At 38.4% G+C, this 13901-nt stretch overlaps 1 protein-coding gene across 1 annotated transcript in view; it reads right to left on the bottom strand.

Moving 5' to 3' along the window:
• nonC (serine/threonine-protein kinase Smg1) overlaps positions 1 to 13901 on the bottom strand; it is a 794437-nt gene that overhangs the window by 677693 nt on the left and 102843 nt on the right. The gene's annotated exons all lie outside the window — the stretch shown is intronic.

The following is a 13901-nucleotide window of genomic DNA, read 5'->3' as shown; positions in this document are numbered from 1 at the left end:
ATAAGCAGGCAGGATAAAAATCAAATATATCCTAGAGAGTCCCTTTAATATATCACAAGAGGAGCAGAGAAAAATAAGGAGTGAATGAATGAAGAAGTTCTGGGAAGAGAAAAGAAGAAGACTGGCCAGAAAGCATTAAGTTTCACGTGGTCCACAGTTGGCCAAATTCAGAAGCAAAAAGATAGGCAAGAAAGAAGATACGAAAAAAATGTGTGTAGATCGCTATTACCAAAAAAAATACGGTCACTATTCCCTACAAACCATATGAGTGCAGTTGTAGCTTGGAGTTATATTTTGAAGTCTATGGATCTGAGTACTCTTGAAAAAGGTATGTACAACTGTCCAAAACACTAGAGAGATTCATCCCAACTTTAAAGTTTGTCCCTGGTGGGTTATTGATTGTGACAGAGACAAATTTAGATAGAATTGCCTCCATTTAAGAACGAATGGTATTCCCGTATTCACAGCTGCTTAATTTATTTCTGGAATAAAACACTTTCTTCCTGAAGCTGAGCCTGTCTGCACTTTTGCATGAATGATATTTTTGTCAAGCTTCCATACATTCAATCCTGTTCCACTGCACAAACCAGTTTTATTAACTTCAATAACATCGTATAAGCAATAAATTTCATTGTTTGTAAAAATTAATTCAATAACAACATCGCATACTAAGGACTCAATGGTAATGTACGTTATTTGGTCCTCTTTTGAAGTTATTCAGAATCTATTGATTGATGATGTTAACTTGTTTGTTTCTTGGACAAAAAATTGCTACTTTGGAAAACATTGTACTCTCACTTGGATGAAAAGAAGAACCAAGTAAATCTGGTAGAATATCTTTTAACATCCGGTTTTGTTGAATCTCGATAGTGCCATTTGGCCCAGTTCTCCACTGAATGACAAGCAATTTATTGATAAAGAACCAAGTGTAAGTGTTTGAAATTTCATCTTGGCCGAAACATATCTCTGAAAATGAAAATGAAAAACCAACAACAAAACACCCAAGATCAACGTTTGTTAAGATGTCACTCCTCAAACTTGTATGTCCAACCTATTCAGGGTCGGGTATGAAGTGAGACGAATCTTTGTAGCAAGGTTGTGCAACAGGATGCCCTTCCTAGCGTCAAACTCAGAGGAGTTAATGAGATAAAACGAATTACGTTGATATATGACAGTGGGAAGGGAGAGGGTGAAATACCCTGCCGGCACATAGCCTGCTCCTGTCTAAAAGCACCAAAGTTTCTGTTCAAGGCTTTATGTATCTATTCGACAGACGAATCAGCATCAAAAGCGTCGTATGCACTCACTCCATATGAGTAGTGCAAAAAGGTTTGGAACTTAATATAAGCTTTTGGCACGCAATCTAGTGATTATAAAATGCATACCACCACCTCTCTTACCCTGCCGACCAACATTCTAATTTTTGTTTTTTTCCTTCGATTAACGGAATTCGATTTAATGTCAAAAATTTCATTTCTGGTCCATATTGAATCAAGATTTACATAAAGAAATATGGGTAAGTGGTTCCGCCTATTCAATACTACAAAGTTGTGAAGTTATTAACACGTCACATATTTATTTGATCTCATTATAGGGACTGGTTTCAGCAAGTATACTTGCCATCATCAGCCTAGGAAAATTGTTACAAGGCATTCTGAAAACTACACTAACATAATTTTAAAATTTATGTATGTACAACTTGTTCTAACTAGGTTTTTTTATTGGGTGTACACCATAAAACTTGTATATTTAAAATACAAAGACTAGAATAATTCCTATGGAATACAAGTCATAAATTTAAAAAAATCTTTTGAATATAAAAATACTGTAGTAAAAGATGTTGTCAAATTGCTTGTAGATGTTATAAAAGTAGATTACAGTATTGAGTTTTCTAAAAAAATTTAACATACAGTAAAATTGGCTGATTAGAATATTAAAATTCCTTATACGTGAGGGAAAATCAGATTACAGCACCAATTTTTGATAAAAACAGTTCCTCATAGAATATACGTTAATGACCGTGTAGAATGTTCGAGTTTGCCTTGATAGTATATAGAGTATAGGGACTAATATCTTGTGTGGATACAGTAAATTAAATTATATTAGTACATGTGTCATGTAATATTGATCTTATATTTTGATAACTGTATCCATAAATATTGTAATGGTTACAGCGTCCGCCATGCTAACTGGCAGCGGGCCGAGCTCGTCACCCATCGCCCCCCCTTTACGCTCGACCGCGCCAATCACGAGCAACAATTAAGTGCTGGGCCGGCCCTTCTCTCTTCTATCCGGGGCCGCGCTGAAGAGGACTACGGAAATAACTGGAAGATTAATCTGGAGTCTTCTATTTCGAGAGGTTCCTGGATCCATCGAACATCCGGACTATTCCAGAAGGACTGGCACAGGTATATAAGAGCAGTTACTTGCCTGCAGTCAGTCAGTGAGAGTTAGACGGAGTTAGTGAGTAAGAGTGAGTGAGAGAGCGAGATTGAGTTCGCTGGAGCACAGTCAGTGAGGGCCTGGGAGAGTGCAGCCTGATGGATTATCTGCTTGTTAGAACCGAGGACTCATTCCTGTACCCCTGACATCGTGTGCGTGTGAGTCCCTTGTGGCTGGCTGCTGGAGAAGAACCTTGGGTGTTCTGGAGCGGCGAAGAAGGGAACACTGGGTACGACGTGTGTAGACTACAAACGGGGTTCGACGGATTAAGTGAACAGCGGATACTATCCCGACCGGCGAGATTGGCGTGTAGGCTGTGGACCGTGTAAGGCCGGCCATACACGTTGCGGCGTACCGGAGACCCGTACAGTTGACCTGCGCAGGTAAACCGGAACGTGGGTGGCACCTACGTTCGATGAACCTGCACAGGTGGCCAGACCTGTACAGGCGAGCCAGGAAGAATCGAAAAACAATTCCGTTATCTGCACATTTGAACATAACTGCATGTCTGTATGATTCACCCAAGACCTGCACAGGTTTCAGCTCAGTTGAAGCAGGACAAGCCCAGGAAGAGGGTCTTGCTTTCTGTTTATTTGTTTTTACAAAACCCCTCTGTTTTCTATTGTAATTCCTTTTTGACTGCCGGTGATTTTTTGTTTTGTTTTGATAGAATACTATACGAAATATGCCAAACCGTAAGCGAACTCAAGTTTTAGAGGAGTTTATCGAGTTGTACAAACCTGAACCTTTTCTGTGGCATGTGAAGAGCAAGGAGTATCATAATCGTGCACTGAGATATGCCGCTTCTTATACAAAATTACTGACAAAGTAGAAGGAATACGAGAGGTCAACTGATGGGCAAACCGTACCGTGTATGAGGTCGTCGCCTGTACAGGTTTACTGCTCTGTTCAACTGTACAGGTAAACCTCTCCGGTACGCCGCAACGTGTATGGCCGGCCTAAGTGTGTAACCGTGTACTTTTGTAACTTGTAAGCTCAGCTATCGTCTGTGTGTGTGTAAATGTGTAATTGTAGTGCTTAGTTAATAAATCTTAGAAATAGGTTGCTACCAGGTTCTGTACCCATTTATTTACTTATTTACCCTGCCAACATGTTACAATATGCATAAATTTGAGAATTGTAGATTGATGGCTGAGATTTCTTGAAAAACAATATGTTCAGAAGGATTTTGATTGATCTAGAAAGATCTCGAACCAAGACAGACCTAAAAGAAGAAAATAAATTGCGTATTATTGTGACAAAAGCGGAGACAAGGAGAAATTCCTTTTTGTAAATAGAAACTCATCTCGAACACCAAGTTGACAAAGGTAAAGCTGATGAGGAAACAACTAGTTCAAGAACTTATTCAACCTTTACATTTAATCCAGACATTTATAGAATAACAAACATATTTAAGAAGAAAAATATCAATATCGCCTTTAGAACCAATAATAGATATCTTGACATCTTTCATAACTCTAGCCTAGTTAATGTTTCTAACCCTTTCAACAAATCAGGTGTATACAGATTTCACTGCATCAACTGTGCCAGCACATACAGTATATTGGACAAACAGGACAATAACGATATAGACATCATCGAAATAATAAACAAAGGCCCTTTACTTGACTTAATTGAGCAATGTTTCATTTTACTAGATCAATATATAACCCTACCTACAACTTGACGACTTGTCCAAAAAAACTAAATTTTATTTGATACACTTATTTCTGTAATTAATAATCTAAAAAGACCAAAAGATCAATCAGTATACAAAATAATACGTAATACGCTAGCTTACTACACCCACCGAAATCCATGCCCTCCCGCCCAATGCCCTCCAGCTACAGCCACCACACCTTCCCCTACATAACAAGCTCTGCTCCTCTGATAGGGCTTGTGGTCTGTGGTCAATCATTTCACAAGGCAGTTCCTCATCAGCTTTACCTTTGTCAACTTGGTGCTCGAGGTGAGTTTCTATTTACAAAAAGGAATTTCTCCTTGTCTCTGCTTCTGTCACGATAATACACAATTTATTTTCTTTTAGGTCCGTCTTGGTTCGAGGTCTTTCTAGATCCACCAAAATCCTTCTGAACATATTGTTTTTCAAGAAATCTCAGCCATCAATCTACAATTCTCAAATTCATGCATATTTATGGATACAGCTATCAAAATATAAGATCAATATTACATGACACATGTACTAATATAATTTAATTTACTGTATCCACACAAGATATTAGTCACTATACTCTAGATACTGTCATGGCAAACTTGAACATTCTACACGGTCATTAACATATATTCTACGAGGAACTGGTTGTATAAAAAAATGGTACTGTAATCTGATTTTCCCTCACGTATAAGGAATTTTAATATTCTAATCAGCCTATTTTACTGTATGTTAAAGGTAATTAAAAATGTTTACAATCTGATTAGGCCAATTGAATGCCTTTAATATCCGATTAAGATATATTTTATGAAGAATTTTTTACAAAAACTCAATACTGTAATCTACTATGACAACATCTACAAGCAATTTGACAATGTCATTTACTATTTTTATATTCAAAAGACTGTATAATATTTATGACTTTTATATTATATCATAGGAATGATTCTAGTCTTTGTATTTTAAATATACAAGTTTTATGGTGTACACCCAACACAAAAAACCTAGTTTAAGAACAAGTCGAACATACATAAATTTTAAAATTATGTTAGTGTAGTTTTCAGAATGCCTTGTAACAATTTTCTTAGGCTGATGATGGCAAGTATAGTTGCCAAAACCGGTCCCAATAATGAGAGCAAATAAATGTGTGACGTATTAATAACTTCACAACTTTATAGTATTGAATAGGTGGAACCACTTACCCATATTTCTTATAATGTATAACGGAACTCAAACTGGCTAACCACGGTGCCTAATCATTTAGCCTGCACGCCTAAACAATCGCCACCACCATGTGGGCTATGTTAACCGTGGAGACAGTGTGTTTTCATACCCCAGAATGGACAAAAGCATTTATTCATTTCTCAGAAAGATAGTATCTTCCAGTAAATAGTGATAGTCATCATTGCATTGTTCTTGCAACCCATATAACTTCGCTGATAGGAACATTTTTCTTTAAAAAGTACGAAAGTCATGGTCATAAGAGGTTCATTGTATTTTTCTTGTAAAGAATACATAAGAGTGTCATATGCACTCAATCCATATGAACATTGCGAAAAGGTTTGGAATTTAATCCCAGTTTTTGGCACGCAAATTAGTGATTTGGAATTGTACACTACCACCTCTCCTACCCTGCCAGCCAACGTCCTAATGGTAAACATTTTTTCGACCAACAGGATTCGAACCAGCTGCCCAAGGTTGTGACGTACCCACTCTTACCCACAGATGTGCGACAATATGTGACGTGGTGGGTCACCTTAATTTTAATGTAAATAAATATTAACTCATTTACTTCAAACTTATGGCTTGATGATGATGATGATGATGATGATGATGATGATGATGATGATGATAGGTAATGTGAGACTAAACACTCCCAGAGGTGGGGTGACAGAACACTAACCATTAAATACACACTTACTTGGAATTTAAAGATCATTAATAAGAATTTCTGAAATTACCAAATAACCCATTGAACTGCAATTTTTCTTGAAAATAAATGTACATTGATTGCGATTTAATCTGGCTTAACAGAGAACACTTTTGCTACAGCAAGTTAACACACTGAAACACAGTTCACATTCTAACAATAGTTCAACACAGTGTGGTAGATCTTAAAACACTCATATACATGCAGTGCCACCTTACACTTATCACATTCATAGCGGGATTCACACCTGTTCTTTTCCTTGGGATTTTTTCCTCTGCAGACCTCGCAAGAAAAGCCACAGTGAGAAGATGAAGAGAGTTTGGGAGAAGGAAAAGGCAACGACATCAGCTAAATAAGTTTAATTGCGCTCATTAGTCAGGCATAAGGACACGACCGACAAACCGCATCAATACCTTCTTTCAGCAGAAGAAAAACTTTGGGGCTTGGAGAACTGAACTCTGTGGTAGCAAGAAGACTACACCACATATTATTTGGTACATTGTCTGTTTATGTACACTTTCAGTCTTCTAGGTTATGCACACGCCCACCTGCGTCCCCGTCTTCATTTTCTTCAATAATGTCATCTAATTCTTCGGAATTACTAATGCTGACGTCACTCAAAGGTAATTCAGTATCACTTTCATCGGAAAAACCGTCGCTGACATCGCCTTCCCCCAAAAAACGTAATATTCAAGCTTCATCCGACTCGGCCATGACGTTGACTTTACCTTCACTAAAGCTTTACGCTTCAATTAACTCGATCATATTTAGACTCTTTGGCGGCGAAATACATAGCTGAAGGCCAAAGATAGCTGAAATACAATTACCAACATCTCGTAGACATGTTGGGATTGCAAAGAAATATCAATATGTATGCTTGGAAACCTCAACAAAGCAATAAAGAGGGTGGACGGAAATATCCGTCATTGCATTTATGGGAACCCGCGGACAATGACGGAAATTTCCGTCATTCCAAGGCAATGGGTTAAAATAACTATTTATTAGGATAAAAAACATGATGGCGTATATACAACCTGTGAACTTATGGAAACAAAAGAAAAACTGAATGAAATAAAATTTAAGAAAATGAACTGTTACGTAGAGACTTGCAGTAATTTATGCTGTTAGCTCACCATCTGTAAATTCTGTTATCTGGACACGTTTGATGTGAAAGCTGGTGTTTGATGGACATATCGTGCAGGCATCGTCATCTCTCATTGTAGGTACCAGTCCTATTTCTGATTCATGCATAGCCCACTAATTGAACTACGGCTTTCCTAACTTTAACACATCCTATGATACTATTTACATAAAGTTGCAATAAGCCCTAATTTCAATATAAAAAACCACCTTGGGTTGCGTTGGAGAGAATACACTTGTATTCTTTCGTATTACAGAATTGTTGTTGATAAACTTAATCATGATAAGTTAAAATGATTGTCTGATCCGTATTGACTAGTTTGAATGTAGTACACAAATATTTAAAATAGTTATATTTGAATCAGCCATGTCAATACACTTATTAATGAGAGAAATTTATTCAACCAAACATGTTTCAGAAATTCAATCATTCCCTTCATCAGTGGTCATATCTTTGAATGTAGCGTAACTAAATACATGACAAAGATATCTTCTGTTCGAGATAAGTCAAAACCAGTCTCTCGTTGACTATCTCTCATCACTGAGATAACCAGGTCTCAACGAGAGTAATTTTGAGTAGTGCTCTACTCAGATGCAAAGTTAACTAAGTTAATAATACCTTCTGCAGTTAAGACCTTCTCCGAAGTTAAGCCGTTCTCCGACATAAAGAAAAGACGTACAACCCATCTCCAATGTTGAGCAAAGACGCTCTCCAACTATTGTCTTTGATGTTTATAGGCTGCAAAATCTCCCGCCATGTACCATATCACATGGTCCAGTATGATCTGATTCTCTATCCCTTCTATCCACCACTGAATATCCATCATCCTGTTTCATAACGCTCAATTACATAGGTTTAACTTTCGTGGGCAATCAACGCGTCATGTAGATAACTTTGAAAAGTAGGCGTTAACAAGTTTTAACTGTCCCTTTAGAATATGGAGTGGGGTAAGCAATATTCCAAGCTCGTATATGTCCTTTTCCTGGTAAAGGGCTAAAATTAGCATGTTGTGTCTGGTCACCTGACCTCGGCTACTGGAAATTTACGGGTGATGTTTTAATACTTTACTCAAGAATTAGTTTGTTCAGAATACGTTGTTGCTGTGATACAAAAAAATGAGATAATGTGAAATGGATGACTGAAAACCCTACAAATGAACATAATTATTTAAAATGACCTACCACCAATTAAATATAAACATCTTTCCAATCAATTACACAGTTTGATAATTTTGTACATGCTGTGATGTTCACAACATCACGAAGTGTCAGAACATAATATACACTTGACAACTTTAACGACCATGGCCACCAGAACGCTGTGCGTGTTGATGGAAATAATATGTTTTAATACCCCAGAATGGAAAAAGAAAGAACAAAAAGCATTCATTTCATTTACAGATAGTATTTTTCACTAAACAGTTCAAGTATGATGGTCATCATTGCACTGTTCTTGTAACCCATATCTGGTACCAGTTCTAGTCTTTACAACGTTCCTGTATCTTCCATATACAGCAAATGTGGAAGGTAATAGAAGTCGCAATGTACGTAGTTCGACCTTGTGCCGACAGATATAGTTGGGTACTACATCATCAAGGCAAATGAGACAATAACTTCGCTGAAAGAAACTTTTTTTTTAAAGTAGGCTTCTTTATTACTCCTTGAAAAATGAAAAGGGGTAGGAATAACTTTATCTCTTGTGTGGTAGTTGGAGTCCAATCCCGAGCTCGCGACTGAGGCTTCAGTACCGCATGCACTTCGAAAAATTGTTCTGCATATTTATTTGTCTGCTCACATATTAGCTTGATTAGATCCTCTTCTATCAACTGGCTAAAATAGAACAATGGGCTAACTTTGTTGGAATCACTTAGATCAAAATTTATTTTACTGTCAGATACAAATGTAAAAGGAGCACGAGTATTACCTATGCCAGTGCGAAGTGGCTACATCACTTGTTGTCGGCAAGCTCTTATCTTCTCCCTCTTGTTCATTTTCAAAAGCAAGTTCACTCTCACTTTCACCACTTGTGCTATCGTTGCTATCCAATGAGTTGTCACCTAATTTGTCATATGAATCAATGAGATGAAGAATAGTTTCATCATACAAATGAGTGCACTTAGGCATTATGTATGGAAGAAAATACAATGAAATATTGGTGCGCATTCTATCGCAGCAAGTTTCGTACCTACTGCCATCTATAACGCGATCACAGAACTACACTAAACAACAATAAGAGACAAGATAACACGTCCCGTCCAGCAGATTTGAAGGCTCTAGACGAGTTAACTCGTCATTACCCGATTGAGTAACAACTATTGTTAGACAAATTAACTCATCACGATCGGCTAAGAGGTTAAAAGTTAATCATGAGCTTTCTTTTTTTTTCTTGTGTGATTTACAGAGGTTGTTCAGGAACCCAAAATAGACACTGAGAACTGAATAACTTTAATGTTGGAAATACCAGTGGTCTCGTGTTTGGAAAAGTGTGGTATCATTTAGACCCATTATTGAGAGAGTATCCTCAAAATTGTACCAATCATTTTCTCTAATGAAATGCATGCTTTAACTATTTTTGTATTTTCTTACATGTAGAAGGTAAACAAAGAAGATGATTGGTCCATATTTATTACCTACACTGAAAAGTGCGTTGAAAAGTATCCACTAGAAAGCGTAGGGACTTTTTCACCACTCATCCCGTTGTGTGTTGTAAGAGTCAGCAGAAGCAGGGTTCACCCGCGTATGCAGACGGGCACGCCTTACATTGGCGCCGTCTGAAAGAGGCCTGAGCGACTTTGGTAACAATGCACGTAAATTAGGCCTACTATACTCACGTATACAGCTGACATGTTGGTATTTAATTTTATGTTCGTAAGTGAACGTACATAAATTAGGCATCATTATTTATGAGCTTCATGTCCATATTGATAGATTACACATATATGGAAAAGAAAGGATTCCACCTGATCAATACAATTTATTATACTAGTAGATCTACAGTACCGGTTTCGGCCTATTTGGCTATCATCAGGTGGCTAATATTGAAGTTTTGCATAAGTTACATTACAATATCTGAAGGAGGTTCACATCTTTAATTGGCATATCCGGATATGTCTAATGGGACGTATAAGTTATGATTTATCATTTGTGTTGCGGTACGTAAATATGAATGACCTTGGGGTTGAGTTGTGATTGTAAAAAACTTAACCTAAACTTAAGAGCTAATCAGGTTGTACAAAGACATAAAACACATTAAAATGTATTAAAAACATATGTAAAGCACTGATTAATGTTTATGTTTTGCATATATCATCTTCTTTCTTGGTAAAGTCTTGTGACCTCAAATATATCAGTTAATGCTAGAGTTTGTGAAGGATGATATGATATAATGGAGTCTAAAACGTCGTGAGTTTAATTGTACATATCTTGCGTGCGCTTTCTTCTTGTAGTTGTCATACTGTTAATCGTAGATTTGCGTCGGTTGATACTATGCTTGTAAGCAATGATGAGTTTCTATGATGTACTGTATTTAGTTCATTAATATCTAGGTGTATTGTAATAAAACACTTGTCGTTAAAAGGTCCACTTTAGCTTCGTGGTAGGTAAAATCATCTTCGTCTGAGTTAGATGCATAAGATGAAGACACAGTCTTGTTTAGTTAAAATTTTTGACGGCAGTGGTGGTTCCTTTCTTGTCTATATTGTGTCTGGTATTATGGTTATTGCTGTTATTGTGGTTGGGTAGTGCTCTGTCTCGAACCTCGTTGCAGATAAAGGCAGCGCTACGGTGATAATGACACGCACCGACTACACTCGGAAAATAGAACAATTACTCACCAATTCTACATACAAAAAAATAAGGAACCCTACCAGCCGCATTAAGAACAAACTCCACATACTAGTAAAAAATTCCAGTATCGCAGCCGAAATACAGAAGAAGCTAATATCCTCGGACCCTATACCTCCTAAATTGTATGGCCTACCTAAAATCCATAAAGAAGGCATACCTCTGCGACCTATCGTGAGCGCTATAGGATCTCCCACGCAATATATCGCCCGTTACCTAGCTGGACTACTTCAGCCACATACAGGACACACTGAAACCTACGTGAAGGACTCCCGACATTTCATCCAGGACCAATCAATTGAAAGTACGGACTTATTAGTAAGTTTTGAAGTCACATCACTTTTCACCAAGGTGCCGCTAACAGAAGTATTTCCGCTATTAGACCAGAAACTTCCAAAAGACCTGTCAACACTAGCTAAAGAATGCCTTAACGCCACTTATTTCTATTTCAATGGGGAGTTTTACGAACAGACAGAAGGGGCCGCGATGGTGTCGCCACTCTCTCCAATAATAGCAAACATGTATATGGAACAATTCGAACAGAAAGACTTAGCTACATCCATCCTGAAATCAAAATGTTTTCTCCGTTTTGTGGACGACACATTCGTAATCTGGCCTCACGGGAGCAATAACCTACAGCTATTTCTCGACCATCTCAACTCTATACACGTAAATATTCAGTTCATCACGGAAAAAGAAGTAGACGGAAAACTACCGTTCCTGGATGTCCTAGTAAAACGCAACTCCAATGGGACTCTGAGACACGCAGTATACAGGAAACCCACTCACACAGACAGGTACCTATATGCCTCGTCTCATCATCACCCATCACAAAAGCAGGCTGTCCTAACATCACTGGTGAACAGGGCCATAGCGATATCTGACGCAGAGCACCTCGAGGACGAGAAAGAACACCCCACGAGAACCCTCAAGAAAAATGGCTACTCGCTTTATAACATCCGACGAGTCCTTAAAAAATCAGAAGAGAACAAAGAAGATGCCGCCGTAGGAGAAAGAAAAAAAACAACAGGAAAGAAGAACTGACCCGCCCGAAAACAGCGATAATGCCATACATTAAAAATACTACAGACAGGATCGGCAAGATACTGGACAAATACGACATAAAAACTATCTATAAACCTCACCAGAAACTAGCCCGTTATCTACCACCAATAAAAGACACAATAGAATTACAGGCCCCTGGAGTATATCACATTGAATGCAGCTGCGGAGCTTTTTATGTTGGTGAAACAAAACGCCTGATTTCCACCCGCCTAAAAGAACATATCTGTCACACCAAGAACCAAAACACAGATATTTCAGCGGTAGCCAAGCATTCCTACGAAACAAGGCACGGAATATCATTTGACAAGACCAAGATCCTAGCAGCTATCCCTTGGAATCTGGAAAGGAAAATCCACGAGGCTATCGAAATCAAGAAACATCCGAACAACATAAATTTAGAAGAAGGATATAAAATCAGTAATTCTTGGATGGCTATCATTCACAGTTTACGACATACAGACTACAACATAAACATACGGGCCGAAAACCCATTACGTAACAGCGTGGGCAAGCCCCCACTACCTGGCTGTGACACATACCTTCCAGAATGCTCACGAGACAGCCATTGCTTACGTCAGCCAGAAAGGCTAGGATATAAAAGGCCAAGGTCAGGGCCACTCTAGTAGTGTAAATTTCTGTTCTGCCTGGGAGATTGATTACCTCGGATCGAGTAGGGGTATTTCAGTCGCCTTGACAAAGAATACTGCAATGCATTCGAAACGTCGGCAAACTGTACATGATGTGCAGACAACTACAACACGGTTCAACCCGGAAATTAAATTAAATAATTCTTCACACCGTGGAAGCTTCACTTCTAAGAAACTTACAATTTATTTAAGTTATACTGGCTATTTTCATCGGAAGACAGTATTTCTAAACGTAATATGACAATAAATGGTGAACACGACTTTTAGGCCTACGGTACATACAAAAGTCCGTTTTAGTTACACCTATCACGTCATTCGTTACGTCTCATTAATTCCTCTGGTGAGGCTGATGTCAGGAAGGGCATACGGCCGTAAAAACTCCCTACGAAGATTCGTCTCACTTCATACTCGATCCCGTAGAAGAAAGTAGGGATGGGGGCGACTGAAGCCTGGAATCGAGAGCATCGACTCCACCGACTCCGAACACCGGTCTCAGTTTGCACGAAGCCTCTCGACTCCAAGCGAACTTGACTCTCATTGTGGGGCCGCTTGAGTGTCGAGGCGCGAAAAATAACATGAAATATCATACATGTTGATCCTTATTTGCGCATTGGGATTTTTAATATTGTAGAGTGAGGTACGATATCGTTAATGAAGACGATGAGCGTAATGATGTAGTCGAAATAAAATTAAACATGTCAAGTCGGAAAGTATTGGCATAGCAGTCCACGGACACTAAATTTCACGTCTTTATTTGTCGTGATCAGGAAACTGATAAATATCGATGGTAAATCATTATGAATTGCACATGAACAATGAAAACAAATCTAATATGGGTAAATCCTCTAACATAATTCGAACATAGATTTAACCATGAAAATCTTCCGTGGCTCAGGCGGCAGCGTTTTGGCCTCTCACCGCTGGACTCCGTGGTTCAAATACCGGTCACTCCACGTGACATGTTTTTCTCCGGGTACTACAGTTTTCCCTGTCATCTTTCATTCTAGCAACACTCACCAATATCATTTCATTTCATCTGTCAGTCATTCATCATTGCCCCAGAGGAGTGCGACACGCCTCGGCAGCCGGTACAATTCCTATCCTCGCCGCAGGATGGGGCTTCATTCATTCCATTCCTGACCGGGTCATTGAATCGAAAACA

The sequence above is a fragment of the Anabrus simplex genome, chromosome 1 (genome assembly GCF_040414725.1).
Source record: "Anabrus simplex isolate iqAnaSimp1 chromosome 1, ASM4041472v1, whole genome shotgun sequence".
Lineage (NCBI taxonomy): Eukaryota > Metazoa > Arthropoda > Insecta > Orthoptera > Tettigoniidae > Anabrus > Anabrus simplex.
The sequence above is the reverse complement of the archived record's forward strand: the minus strand, read 5'-3'. Positions and strand labels throughout refer to the sequence as shown.